The sequence below is a fragment of the Leptonotus elevatus genome, chromosome 21 (assembly GCF_054856555.1).
Source record: "Leptonotus elevatus isolate MCC_2025b chromosome 21, RoL_Lele_1.0, whole genome shotgun sequence".
In the NCBI taxonomy this organism is placed as follows: Eukaryota; Metazoa; Chordata; class Actinopteri; order Syngnathiformes; family Syngnathidae; genus Leptonotus; species Leptonotus elevatus.
The window spans coordinates 7,027,850-7,043,449 of NC_141259.1; the positions used below are offsets into that span (position 1 = coordinate 7,027,850).

Sequence of the window (15,600 nt, forward strand, 5' to 3'; positions counted from 1 at the left end):
TGGCGGGGCAGGGGATCGATCCCGTGCCGTGACCACTTCTCTAGTTTGGGAACGCAGAACGCTACCAGTGAGCTCAAATTCCAGTTGCGGTAACAACACAGTGCACTCTGCCACACATTCGTCCCACAATGAAAACTGGATTTTTTAAAATGAATTTATACCGTAACCAGGCAGGCATAGTATACAGAATACATAAGGACATTCTTTTAAAGACATATTAGAGATGCAATACTTTAATTAATTTAAGGAGCACCGTACACGCATATTGACAAAATAATATAAACTTTTTTAGAAAAACTGATGACAGGAAATGTTCCACATATATGACTTTAAGAACATTTTCATTTGCAATTAGGAATCCCGATTAGGCAAACAATTAGGAATTATTGTATATCTTTCAATCATTATACAGTAGGAATAGAAACCGAAGCACACACTATAGCGTTAAGTGAAAACATAAAAAGTTGTTATATTTACTTTCTTCATCTTAGCTAACCCATGCTAAGATTTTTTCATGGCACTTCATCCAACATGCTGCTCCCGTGGCTGAAGTCTGTATATATAGTATGAGTATGATACCAGTATGAGCTCATGTATGGCAATCTTAACATGTAGCTACGATCACACTCGATGGGGGATGGTCGTGTGATTTTTCTCCCAGCCTTTATGTCTTGCTCCTGCCTACAAACACACGCACACACTTCAATGTGTGTTTTCCCTTGGCCCCCGGTTCTGTAGTCAACATTAGCCCTTGATCCCAGCTGAGTACAGACAGGTCTTTGTCTAGGACGGTTAACCCCTCTTCTCTATACACTCACACTATATCCAAAGGACAGTCATAAATCAGAGCGCAGACTTAGTAGCGTGGCCTCAGCTTTACTACAGAGCAACTTGTCTCAGAATTAGCAGACATTAATCATGGATGCACTCCAGCTCAGTTCCAGTGTTGCGAGTTCCTTGTACATCAAACCATTGGTTCTTACAACAGTTCTTTCCATGAGATTGTTAACCGACTGACTTAATAGTAAATTTAATGGAGGGTGGCAGAGGTGGCAAATCCAGGTCCAGAAAGTAAAAACCTTGCCATAGCTTGGATTTAGCTCCTTGTGCTAGCTAGCAGGCAAACGAGCACCTAGGGAGCTCGCTAGCCTATGGAGCTTGCTAGCTGGCACCTGGGGCTAAAGCCAAACTGTAGTAGGGTTTTTTACTTTCTGGACACGGTTGCAACATCCAAGGCCATTGACAAGATGTGAACTTTCTTCCCTCACCCATCTAATAGCACTGAAATGACTTATGCTGGACCCAACAGGAAGTATTTGATTCGTTTACTAGTTTTATGATGGTTACTTCACTGTAACAGTGTGTTAAGTTCACTCTGCCATTATATTTGCATTGCTTCAAGAATTACATGACAATTTTGTGGATATATTTTTATGTATTCATTTTTTCATCACTTAAAGCAATACTAAGGAACTTTCAGTTTACGTTGATAATGGCGGCGCCAAATGGACAAAAGCGGTATTGTTATATCTGAAGGAAGACCACATTCCCTATGACGACATGCGCATCGTGTCGTTTTTTTTTAGCTCACTCCAGCGAGTGAAATCAGGACCAATGTTGATCCTTGACTGTCCTTTTGTAGCTTTTGACGTATGCCATAAAGTAGTCAGCACATTTGTATTTTTTTGTGTGGCAGTGTTCCTACCATCCTCCTCAAAGTTGTAAAAAGCCAGTAAAAATGATACAGACCCTCTCAGGCCATGACAAAGGTACCATTTAAGTCGATGTTTCATCAGAAGAGTTATGAAAATATTTAATTAAGGTTGAAAAGTTCCTTAGTGCCACTTTAAAGGGAGAACTGATCAGTCACAAGAAGGAGTCATGCCATATCTATTATAGACAAAACTCCTTTAGCTCTGCATTTCTTTGTGCCTGGGTTATTCCAGGACACTGTGGGAATTGACGCCGCCCTGCAGTTTTTCCAATTATGCTGTTCCAAGCTTTAAATGCACAGTTATGCAGGGTGGGCAGACACATTCAGTTTTTATGCACAAATACTTCAAATGAAACTGGGAAACGGGGAGTTTATAAATCACACTTGTAAGCACACATGTTCTTTGAATGTGCAAGCTATGTGTGATTCAAATGGTGTCATAACAAATGTTGTGGCAAAATATATAGAGGAAGTTTGCCTCTTCCACTTACACTTCCAATCCCATCACTTGAAACTTCAGCTTCACCAGATTGCAGTTCAAGTTACAATTAAAACTTTGTAATTTTCACATAATGTATCTTTCAATTTACTTCATAAGCATTCATCTTAGCATTCAGCTATGAGCATTCAACTTAGTCTAGTTTGCACTAGTGGTGCTCTTCTAAAAATAGTGAAAGTCATCAGCTATACCTAAAGCACAAAAGATGAGGCAGTCTCCAACACCTTTACACCTGTTGCCAATTGTGCAATTTTTTTGTAGAACATGGGCAACTTGCTCAACAACAACCCTTGTAATCTGTAAGAGTGTCGTGCTTTTTTGATATCTTAGTAAATCAGGCCTTTAGTGTTGTTTTCGTACTTGTTTACCAAACTGGAGGTAGCGTGTAGACTGTGGTAATGAAGTATTATATTTTTCTCTCTTTCTGTTTCAGTCGTGTCCACACGGCAGTTGATACCTTACCAACCAAACCCAGTTTAAATAACAGAGCAAGGGTTTCAAAACACAAGCAGATGGCTTCTGCCTTTGAATGTCGTCTCTGTGCGATAGTAACTCTATCACTCCTAATTATGTCTCAAATGCTCCATTCCAATGGTAGGGATATAAATCAGGTATTTAAAAACCCCTTCGTTCCATTCTTCTCTCAGTCTAACCTCTCTGCCATAACATTTTTCCGTCTTTCTATGATTTGCACATGAATAAACAACTTTTGAGCATATTATCCACCCTTCAACAAGACTAATATCGAGAGTGATTAAAGTGCCAATTATTATAGCCAACTGTTTCCGTCAGTTTTTTTTGGTTGTAAGTGGAAGAGGTAGGAGAATGTTATTGACTTTGAGTAATGTGTGCTGAGGTTCAAGACTCAAACAGAGTATGTGTTGTGGCCCATAGCAGTACCTTCGAGGCTGAATGCTCACAGCATGGCCACGCCCGCCTGGGGAAAGTGGTTACCTGCTGATCCCAGAGCTGCAAACTGAAAAATGAGCATGTTGGTGGTGGAGCTGGAGGCCTTAAATTAGAGGCCAATGATAGGAATGTACGAGCAAGTTTATTTAGTCAAGCTCGGTGATCTGTTTTTCTAAGATCTCTATTATCCCTAATGAACACAAACACATGAGCCCATACAGGAAAGGATGCCTGGAAAACAAGGGTGGATCTATTGCACCTGTTTTTTAGTCGTTCTTGTTCAGGTCTCAGCACAGAACAAAAAAAAAAAAAAAGTTAGCGGAGTCAAAATTTGTGCGTTCATTTTGCTTTTAGCCTTTTAATTGATAGGGCAGCTGAAGAATTGACAGAAAATGGGGGAGAGCGACCTGCAGGAAAGGACCGCACAGTCCAAGAATGAAACCGGGGTCTCTTGCCTCGAGGACGAGCGTCTACCCATGGTGCGGGTGCTCAAAACACTGAGCTAGCCGTCGCCCCCGCCCCAGATTTTTTTAACGCGTGATTAATGACCACCGCTTACTTGGAGAGCCTGTACTATAATAAATAAATACATTTAATAATAATGCATATATTTGTGGAGACTAGGGTCAAATTGTATTTTACAATTTTAAAAATGTTCAGAATTTCACAAGTTATTTCATTTTAAAGATTGGATAGCTCTTAATACGAAAATAAAAATGCACTGAGCAGTTACCAATGTCGTACAAATGCAATTATGCCATCTAGTGGCAGAAAAATTACTTCAACACAAATCAATATCACATAGCACATATTTTCCTGGTCATGTCTGTAAATGAGAATTAGTTCTCAAACATTTTACCTGGTTAAATAAAGGTTGAATTAAAATAAAAAATATTTTTAAATTTAACTCAATTTTATGAATTATTATGAAAATACTGTATCGATGACTAAAATATGCAGCCGTACTTCTATTAGTTTAACGTTTTTTCCACTTTTATGTAAAAAAGAGTATGACAACTTATTTGGCCCATACATTTGTCAATTTGACTGTAACGTCATTACATTACCAGCCAGAAACCTCACCGTGCATCAGTAACCTGTACCTGCGTTGCTGTGCCGTCATGTCAATGGTCAGCAACCATGTGCTATCTATTAGCATACAGCTGTGAATGCTACTTCCGCGAACATTTGCGCAAGGAATTAGCTGTGGCTCAGTTACTGGTTGTTAGGCATGGCTATGGTGGAGCAATGTCAAATTTAAGGAAGTGCCATCGATGAGAGGACCCTCACAGGTCAGGAAGTTAGGCCTGATGGATAATGTTCAGTGGTTTCAGTGGAAGCAGTAAGTGGCAGGGCAGGGGAGGAAAGGTTGAAATCGGAATGTGTGCTCCTAGACTGCAGCCCAATAATTCTTCACTGCGGAAGCATTTGTACATTTGTAGAAAAATAAATGGGTCATCAATAATGAAAATGGCTGATATTACTTTACCATCATATGAACCATTTTAGTGTAGTTTTGACCTATTTTCATTTTTGCTTTTATCTGAGGCAGTAAACATGAATACATAACTAGTGGAAATTACAAACTTTCCATTGTTTGGAATCGTATTTTTATCTTGTCGCCTGCAAATAATTGTAGTTTCCAATGTTAAAAAAAGAATAGCGTGATAGGAAAATGACAACCCCCCGAAAAAAAAAGCTTATTGTACTGTACCTTGAAACTCAAAGTGCTGCCCTTGGAGATGACAGCCAAGTGCATACGGTCACGTATGTTATTGTATCTAAGTGGGAAAAAAAAAACGATGTTTGGATTTAGATGAAAATAACGCAATACAATTTGCGAGTATGAAAATTTGGAATTTGATTTTTCACGAGATTGATATGACAACATAATATTAATTAGAGAATCTGAATTATGTCTCAATGTCATTTTGAAACTTTATTCCCGGAAAAGAACGGTATCAAAAATATCCATAATATCAATATGGAATCGATATTAGCGCGATGATGCTGAAGTTTCAGTTTCGCTGCTGTAGCCTTTACACTGCTGTGGTTTTGCCAAACAGGCAACACATTGCCATACTTAAAGGCTTTGGGGATTATTTAATTGTTTACAAAAATTTATTATATTTTTCTATTTTTATGAAATGAAGGGGAGAAAGTTTTGTTTTTGTATTAGATTGCTTGAACACTTTTGTTTATGTACTTGAAAAATAATTGTTTTAGTATGCTGAATGTTTTTATAATATTTTTGTGAAGCGATAATTTTGAACAACTTTTCTTTAAAAAAAAATTAAAAAGAGTTTAAATGAGGGCTAAATCTTATAAATTTTTGTATAGTAGCTTCTGAGCTGGAAATTTGATGTGCGCTTACCACTTTGTGCACTTTGCTTAATTAATAGTAAAAAGGCAAATGTCTCAAAAATGTGTGAAGGTCATGAAAATGTATTTAGAAGTGGCCATTTTTGATGATCCATCTAGCTTAATTATTGTAAAGTCCGGTCATGGCCACCAGCCTGCTTTCGTCCAGTCCAGTCATGGCGTCACGCCCCATCCAGTCCTTGTCTACTCACCTGCCTCTGTATGTTTCAATATAGTTCCTCACATTGCCCTTCATTCCCGTCTCCCTGACGTGTTTCCCCGCATTTGGGTTCCTCATCCACGTACGCCTATTCCTCGCAGTAATTGCGAAATGTAAGCTTTTGGTGAGAAATGTAACTGATAACGTATGATGCAATGTTCAAACATTTCATTGTGTATGTGTGAGCGTGTCTTGGTGGGGCTTTCTTGCTTCTCATCTTTAGCGCTTCAGTTGCCTGCTCTCATCTGCTCCCAGTTAACATCTTTGAGCGATCTACTACAGCGTGCTCTCGTGTCATGAAACGCACACTACTCCCTTTTCTCGCCCTATCTTTCTGTTGTTCCTTTCTTTTTCTCCCTTTTTTTGTCTGGCACATGAAGTGGAAGATGGTTTTTCACTTTCTCCCCCCCCCCCCCCCCCAAGCCCGCTCCCCTCTCCTTTTTAACCACGGAAAAAGCCCCACGCGTCCAGATGCATCTTGGTCAGGCCACAGAGTCGTTAAATAGTTTGAAAAATGAATGTCTCAATGGCATCATTCTTGTCTGCGCCCCATCTCGTTTTTTCCATGTCTACTTGTTAACTTGTGAAATATTTGAGGTGTCTGAGAACTTCATTACACTGAGCATGCCAACAAACAGTGCAGAACATCTTTTCTCTGATCTCCAGCTTGCCCTGGAAAGCATTAGTATTGGAAAAGGTTCCTTCCACAAAGTACTCTTCCAATCCCTTGTAAGTGGTGCCCCAGGATGGAGGCTGGTCGCCCTCTTGAGTGACTCATATGTTTTATTTATCAAAGTCATTTTCAAGATCTATTTTTAATGGCATTTGTCATGCACAGCATTCAAAGTGTACATAGCGAATTCCTACCATTTCTTGATAAAATGCTCCACTTCACTCCACAGTCTAGTTGAGTGGTTCTTAACCTTTTTGGCGGTAGTGAACCATTAAAAAATAAAATGACATTTTTTTTCTTTCAAATTCAAGACATAGGTAGGTTTTGCTGGTGAACAAAATGCACAGGGAGAGTAGCCTTCACATATACAGATACAATAAAAACAGCAGAGGCCCCAGAATTGAACCCTGTGGAACACCATACGTTCAGTTATACACGTGAATTCATATTGCACATATTTGTCCATCCATTTTCTTTTTTTGCTCGACATAGTGTGAAGGGTTTACAATATAGCTGTCAAAATTAATTGTTTAATCAACAAGTAATCGATTTATCAAATTAATCAACAACTATTTTAATAATAGAATAATTGTTTGGAGCCATTTTTTTAATCTATAATTGTCCAAATCTTCTGATTTAAGCATATCAAAAGTAATTGTTCACTTATTTGTGTAGTCCTTCATGAAAGAAGACTATCTTATATGTTTAATCAAAATTAGACATTTGCAAAATGTTTTTACTTTGAAAACAATGACCAAACATTAACATAGTACAACATCCATCAATCTCCCCTTTTTTTTTTAATCACTATACAAATACGAAGTACGGAATCAACACCAATCACTGGTTAATAAAAAATAATCAGGGAAAAAAATGCTTTTGTAATACACTTTAATGCAAAATTTAAATGAATCCGATTAGTTGATTAACTCATTTACTCCCAGCCATTTTCACTGAACAACCTCCTTCACTCCCGGCTGTTTTACTGGGTTTTGACAGATTTTGCAAGGCCCACAGAATATTGTGTTCTGTTGCTATAAAAACATGGAACATACCAAAAGAAAGATTAGAGTCTCTTCTTTCATCAGGGGAAAAAAGTATATTTCTATCTGTTTCCGTTTTGCAACAATTAGCATTATAATATAGCTAAGTTTCTTCATTATTCACAAATCAGTTTAATTCTGTAGGGAAAACAGCTATTTGCAAAATGGCCCTGGTTGATCTCTTATACAATGCTGCCACCTGCTGGCCGTTTTCGTAATAACTGCCATTGCTTCAACCGTTCTCTTCAGTTCAGAGGCTGCATGAAAGGCTTCTGCATGCTCTAGCATAAAAAAAACACAACAAATGTAGAAATACATTTTTGGGACACTGGTCAATTTAAAATAGAACGTATTAATAGTTTTTTGGGAGCAAATTAGTTAACTGATTGCATAATCGATAGATTAATCGGTTTTAAAAACATTCAACAATAATAAAGAAATCACTCGACATACCATCACAACAGTCAAAACTCGACTACTGAGCGCACTCAAGGTTTAGAAACACACTGCTCTAGTTATTTTTATCACTGACTTGAAAACTTGTTTTTGGACACTAAACCTGTATATCTGATAATCTGCCATTATAGTGGTATCCTTTCTAGAAGTGGAGCCAATACCATACGTGCTTTTGAGGCTCTAGCCGGTGTAAACCCAGCCCACAACCTTGAAGTTGTAAGCACACCCAAACCAGACACACTGAACTTGGCCATGAGTATTTTCAGACAGTCTAGGCTTAGTGTCTGCAAATGACTTCCTTTTCTATCCTGGTCCCTGTTGCGCTTTCATTGTAACATGTCTTTAAAAACGGCAATCTTGAGATATCTTAGCCGTCATCATCAAACACTTTGTCTCAGGCTTTGGTCACAAGGCTACATTTTCATTATCATTATTGTCAGCTGACATCGTCCATTTCATGAATTCATGAATTCTTTGTCTGATGTCATCTTCTGAGGCATGTTTACCTTCACTTTACCTCTTTGGCCAACATTCCCAGTGTTTCCTTTTTTGTTTGTGTAAATCTTAATTTCTTGCGGCCGAGGTAAATACTGCACCAGTCAAGTCCATGGCCTGTCAAGGAAGCCTATCTTTCATCACTGCACTTTGTTGTGTGCTGAGGCCCTGCCCATCTTTCATCTGTGCCGGACATGTCTTGGTCCCAGTTGCCTCTATTTTCACTTTGTGGTTTTTCACCCTGACCACCATCTTGGCTCCAGGCCGGTGCACTCTTCTCACCACACCCTGGGGAAAGTAGTACACACCTAAACCATTTCAAGTTCCTTCCTCCGACATGTTGCTGAATGCCGTAATGTGGCTTAGAGGAATTCTTGCTGCCCTTCACATACCCTGTTGTGGGCACTTCTTGACCCAGGCCTCTTCAGAGTCTGTTTGCTATCATAGCATGAAACCACCATGTGATTTGTACCCGCCCATGTACTACACTTTTATTTTCACAGATTGATTTGACTCCTGAGAACACCTGCAACACACATTGATTGTATTTTAATGTGCAATTTTTATGGTGACAATTTGTCATTGCAAGTCTCATTACAGTACAGATAAGTTCAACAATTGAGTTTTCTTCAGAAAAACAGATAGTGTATCTATCTAATTGGTTAAACGTCATGGTTTTCATTAGTCACTTCTTTAAACTTGATTTCCCTCACCATCTGATTCAAATATTCTACTGTGGCAAATCACGGTTGACTTAACCTTAATTAGTGAAGTTTGGTTGTGTTCAGTAGCTGTGATTAATTGGTCTAATTTTTAAGACCATGACTTCATGGCACATTGTTTTGCACTCTTCTCTCTACTGCTACTCTTGCAGTTGGGAATAATAGTTGGGTTTGGTAACCACTAACTTGGCTTTGTCTTTTTGTCAAAATGTTACTTTTAATACGATTTTGGGGCAGTTATAAGGATCGTTTCAGACCTGAGACAAAATGTGGCAGAACTCACATCAAGCAAGCATCAGCCAGCATCCTTTCCATCAAGTCGGATGGTTTGCCGTTGCTGAGGTCGATGGAATGACTTGAGAGCATCCAACTTGCCAATAGCTGGTGGAGCCTCCAGCAGCGCCATCGCGCTGGCTCTCATGAACTCATTCAAACCCAAAAACGTGTAAACACGTTTTTTAATACATTGTCCTTCACTCCCAAAAACCTATTGACACGTTGTTTTTTTTTATTCAAGATTATACAGGTGGCTTAAAGCAATGGTAGTTATTACAAAAAACGGCCAGCAGGTAGGTGGCAGCAGAGTATAAGAGATCAGCCAGGGCCATGTTGCAACAAGCCCTTTTTGTCAGTGTTTTCACCAGAAATGTGAATATTGATGAAACGTAGCTATATTCTAATGCTAATTGCCGTGAAACGTAAACAGATTTTTTTTTCCTGATGAAAGAAGAGACTCTTATCTTTCTTTTGGTAGGTTCCATGTTTTTTATAGCAATAGAACACAATATTCTATGGGCCTTGCAAAATCAGTCAAAGTCCAGTAAAACAGCCGGGGGCGAAGGGGGTTGCTTCAGTGAAATAGCTGGAAGTGAATGTTAAGGCATCCAATGCTGCCATCACATGAAAGTATTTCGTAACATCCTGTGTTATTCCTCTGAGCTGGAACTGGGCCTCGATGTTTTGAAACCACAACCAAGAGTTGCGTTGTCAAAAGTGTTAAAGTTAAAGAGAAAGCCAACATTAATCTTCTTGATTCTAATCATCATAAAAATCTAACTCAAGAGAATCTTGTTTTCAAATGTACTTTATGTCCTGAAATATATGTTTGTAAGTAAAAGCCAGTGCCCACAGAGTCTCCGCTTGACCACTGGTATGATGTGAGAACATTATAGGCTGACAAGTCTACTGTGGCTGGCTCTGTTCCTCTCATTTGGTTGCTCTCAAAGCCGGTGACGTCGATGTTAATAGCAGATTTTTTCGATGCCTGCTGCATGTGCCATGCTGTTTTCACATTTGTTTTCTACGTCAGGTGTTGACGTGGTCAATGTGACTTGGTTGGTCTGTGCTCTCATCACTGTTGGAATTCTCCCACTCAGTTCATCTTAGAATGTCCTCCTCGTAGCACGCAATCTCTTTTGCGCGCCCACTCGGCTTTTTTCATCTGGTTTTGCTATTTTCCCTCACCGTGCTTGTTCAATTTTTGGGACACGTGCTATTAGTGTACATTCTTGCATTAGTACATGTATTAAGCCAAAGGCTGTATTTTTGTGAGGGCATTGCTCGCTGCAGATGATTAGACAACACACAAACTGTTATCATGGACATTTTGATTTTTCAAGTTGACAGTAATGCCTCCCATGACTCAATCTACAGATCTTTCAAATCAATATTCACCATTGAAAAAAAAAGATACACCATTTTTTTGTTACATGACTTTAATGAAGGAAAAATTGTGCGTATTGTATAAGGATTCTTGTATAACGTGTATTTACTGTGGGTTGGGACAAGCTGAAACAGTTGTAGTGTTGGTCTGTGGCTTTGTGAGTGACGTTGGTAACATGGCTGGTTAGTTTTTGTGTGGGCGTCTGGACGTGAGTTTTGGCCTGCTTTGGTGTTCTAATTTTGTTTTTGTGTGTTTGTACCATTCGATATACAGTATGTCTGAAAGTGCATCAGGACATGGTGCTTTCCTTTTTCCATTAACTCAAGTGGTGGTATATCTGAAACTTTCTTATATCCTAAAAACAAAGGAAAAATTGCACCTTCAAAATCTTGAAAGTTGGGCCTCTAACTTACAGTATTATTGTGAAATCTTATGAACCGACTTTGTCGGTCAGCATCTGTAAAGATTTGGTGTTTGAGTAAACCTGCAAAAACTGTGACTTATTTTCCACATTGTGAAAATTCGTCACATTCCTCTTTTGCATTTTCACAAAAATAGTCAGTCCTGGCATTCCAGAAACTATATTTTTGTCTACATTGATTCGTATGTTCCAGACAAAGAGGTCTATATGTGTGTGTCTCGCTGTCTTTTTGTGAAGTGAAAACATTCTTTTCATCAAGTACTGGAAAGTCAGTCAGTCATGTTTTTTGATGGTCTTTTAATGAAGAAATATTGTCAATTCTTGCACTTGTGACATGTAAACCACACCGCTCTGATACCATGCTATTCAAAGGATACGAATAGATTTGGTCAGTTTGGACTCGATGTTTAGTGGTTATAGACCTCCGCCTTCATTAATGTAATAGAGGATCAATGCACGTAAAGTTGATTGTGTGTCACTGTGAAATTCGAATGCAAGGTTGATGCCATTGTACGCAATGGCCTGCCTGGCTTCAGCTACGTTCAGTCATCACAGCTTCTGGGCCCAAACATCCAGACACGCCAGCCGCTGGATACCAATGGATGGGCTGGATTTCCCATTATAGACCTACAAATAACATCAGTTCAGAGCTATAGCAGTCACAGATGACATAGCCAGCATTATTATTGTAAAAGCTCCAAGAGGATGATTGATGTCTGTGGATTTTCTTAATGAGGGAGTTGATAATTGTGAAGAGACAGGAAAGTCTTTTGATCGATACGGTTTTGTGATGAACTTACAGTAGTTTTTCCATGAACGGCAGTCATCGGAATGAACTATTGGCAATTTGACATGCCATGCTTTTCTCATCTGTGGCAAGCAGGCTTCCTTTCTGACACAATTAGGGCAGTTGAATCACTGCTTCTCTGATTCCATTTGCCTGGAAGTCTTTACATGCAAACACTTACAGGTTGCAGACTGTCCTGTTTGGATGAATTGAATTACACGACATGATATTTGACTGTGCCAGATATATACTATGACTATGTTGCCTGTTTACATCAGAGTGTGGAAAGCAAGGGAGGAACGTAATGACACAACCAGAGAGCTCCTAATGAGATTAAAGCAGACAGCACACATGTTTGTGTTTTATAGATCAACTCTTGCTTTCAAAGCAATACATCTTTTGCTTGATGGATTAGACCTTGGTGAAATGGGAACATTGTAGAAGAAGATGGAGCAACATACTTGAAAACAGAGAACGCCGTGGGTGCGCTGTGCTACGTTGTTTTTCGTACTTATTACCTTTATGCTTGTATCTCTCGTTTGGAAACAAGATTCAACTGCAATACTTATTTACATTCCTTATTCTGATGCCTGCCAATGCCGTGAACTGACAGGAATATTGATGATCATTATAGATTGATGTTGTTTATGTTATGTTTGACAAGGATGTACATCATTGGCACTAAAGTATAACATGCAGACAAGCTACCGTATTTACCTGTGACAGCACTGTCGGCTCCTAATCTCACCCTCATGTAAACAACCAGACTACCCGCTGCCGTTCTGATCTCAATTTTAGCAATGGCAAAAGGCCTGGTTGGACCGTTCCTTTGAAAGTAGCCATGTTGTATTTTATTGTGTTCTTTGTGTGATGCGTTGGCCATTCGAGACCTGGTCACGTGTTTTAGCTTAGACAAAGATCGATTACTATCGTTCTCAAAAAGTTGTCTCTAAATCTATTAAATTGAGGTAAGACTATTATATGTGACAGAATAAAGGCCTATATGATAAAATAAGAGTGACTAGATAATCGACAGGGTTTTTCCTGGCTCAAATTCTCATCACAAGGGACATTTGAATAAGGCTAGACAAACTAAGAATAGCTAATACATCATCATAAGGGACATAGCAACTGTCTGGTAACTAAGAGTGACTAGACAAATTAAGAGTGACTAATAGCATAGCAACTGACAACTCTCATTTTAAGGGACATTTGAATAAGGCTAGACAAACTAAGAGTGGCTAATACATCATCATCAAACATGATCATCACTAGCAACATAGCAACTGTATATTAACTAAGAATGACAAGACAAAGAGTGTATAATAGCATAGCAACTGACAACATCCTCATCACAAGGGACATTTGAATAAGGCTAGACAAACTAAGAGCGGCTATTACATCATCATCAAACATTATCATCACTAGGGACATAGCAACTGTATACAAACCAACAGTGACTCGACAAACTAAGAGTGACTAATAGCCTAGCAACTGACAACATTCTCATCATCATAAGGGACATTTGCATAAGATTAAACAGACTAAGAGTGGCTAATTAATACATCATCATCAAACATTATAATCATAAGTGACATAGCAACTGTATAGCAACTACAAAACTTAAAATGACGACACAAAATAAGACAAATACCTCATCATCATAAGGGGCAACATAATACAAGACCATAACAGTTCAATGATCTCATGATCCAACAAAAACACAGTCATAACAATACAATTTTAATGTATTAATGGGGCCGAAGGTCAAGGGGTTAGCCCGTCCGCCATATAGTAAGTAAGTAAGGTGAAGACCCTAAATTGTCTATAGATGTGAATTTGAGTGTGGCTGGAGATTAATCCAGGGTGTAGCCCACTCAAAGTCAGCTGGGATAGGTTCACTGTGGTAGTTTATGACAGAGCACCTGTAGTGTGTTGTCATTTCAAAATCTGTATATGATGACCCCAAATTAAGCATCATCTTTTTTTCCCAACTAATACTCAAATTGGACTGTATTTGTAAATATGAAAACATGTAACTACATTTATAGGCACATCTAAGGAATTTCCCAGGTCCTAAACTTCCAAATGTCTTCCTCCCATCATATGCAATCATCAAGGCAGACAGACGCACACCTCTGCTCTTTTCCGCTCAGCGCAAGGAGAACCCGAGGCTGCGTAGCTGAATGTGGGCATTGTTTCCCGCTGGGCCGGTGCTCCTCAGCAGCCCTGCTTCCTCGCCCACTTTGGAAATGAAAAGTGACACGTGAAAGTGCTGTTTTCATTTCTCAGGATAAGTACAAGGAAAACACTAAACAATCTCTCAACAGAGATAGAGCTCTCTCCGTGACACAACAGCCTCTTTGCACGCTGGACTGTGTGTCTGGCTCAGTCACGCTTTTAGCAAGCAGAGGATGACTCGGCTCACTTTACATGATGATTCATGGGAACAGTATGGAAAGAAATAGACACACCTTGGTCAGACATTACTAACAGATTTACACACTTGTATTCACCAACACTTCTGAAGGTTGAAGTGGCTTCCTAAGTGGGTTTTCATAGCAGCTGGGTAATAGTTTGTTTTAACATTAAGCTTTAAAGGAGAGGGGGAGGAGTAGAAAGGGGGTGGCAGAAGACGAATGAACGTAAGCTGCTCTGTCGCAAGGACGTCTGCATTACATTACCTGGCAGCCTCTCCTGGAATCCCTCTGGCTCACTGTAATTATCATAATAATGACCCACAATTTTCCTTTTTCTCAGTATACTTGTTAATTACTAGCAGAAGGTCAAGTCCAGGGTTAAGGAAATAAAAAGGGGAAACCAGAGCCCGCTTCAGTGTGAGTGGGAGTCCAGGTATGAGAGAAGTGAAGGGGAGGTGATTTACTTTTATTAGTCGCAATCAGAACTCATTCAATCAAGCAGGTGGAAATGCATGCAACAGTTCCTTTCGTTGGCAACTGGATTTTTGTGCATTGCATCACCTGTTTTCTTTCTTCCATTATTTCACCTTTAGGAACAATATTTTCATCTGGTGATCTGCTGATTCTTTAAAGCAAGTATTTAAAAATACTGATTAATGATTATAACAGTCAACCCCAATTTTTTCTTTACAATAATATGTTGTATGCACCCCCACTAGTCTAAAGACAGCATTCTGAGTAATATTGTGTTTGGTGAATATGAATTAAACAGCTAAATCCACCCGTTTTTGTCCATCTTAGGGGCGGCCATTTTGCCATTCGCTGACTGAAAATGTCATCACAGTTGCTCAAGGCTCAGGTAAGGACCAATCATAGCCAAGAGTATTTTAGTAAACGAAAACTAACGAAAAAACTAAAACAAAAATTTAAAAAACTATTTTGTTAATGAAATAAAATAAAAACTAAAATACTTTAAAAAATGAAAACTAACTTACAAAACTAACTATAATTGTAGCAACAACAAAAAAAGAAGTTGTTTTAGTCTTTCATAATTAATTAAATACATGAGCCTTGGTGATGATTTTAAATGTGATTTTAAGTAGACTTATTTCGATATTAACCTGAATAAGGACGTTTGAAAGTGTGTCACACAGAAGTGATGTCATCTAGCAGCAACCAATAGAAAAACACCTTCAGAAGACGTCGCTCCCAGGCGG

The 15,600-nt window shown here is 38.9% G+C and overlaps 1 protein-coding gene across 9 annotated transcripts in view; it reads left to right on the plus strand.

Annotated features, from left to right (window-relative positions):
• The window catches only part of odad2 (outer dynein arm docking complex subunit 2), a 125,928-nt gene that overhangs the window by 21,054 nt on the left and 89,274 nt on the right, over positions 1–15,600 (plus strand). For 6 of the 9 annotated variants that reach the window (XR_015092221.1, XM_086066617.1, XM_086066603.1 and 3 more), the window contains one exon: positions 15,185–15,242. The exons of the other annotated variants lie outside the window; for them this stretch is intronic. The gene's annotated coding sequence lies outside the window, so the exon portion shown is untranslated. The remainder of the gene's footprint in view (positions 1–15,184; positions 15,243–15,600) is intronic. 9 annotated transcript variants of the gene reach the window in all.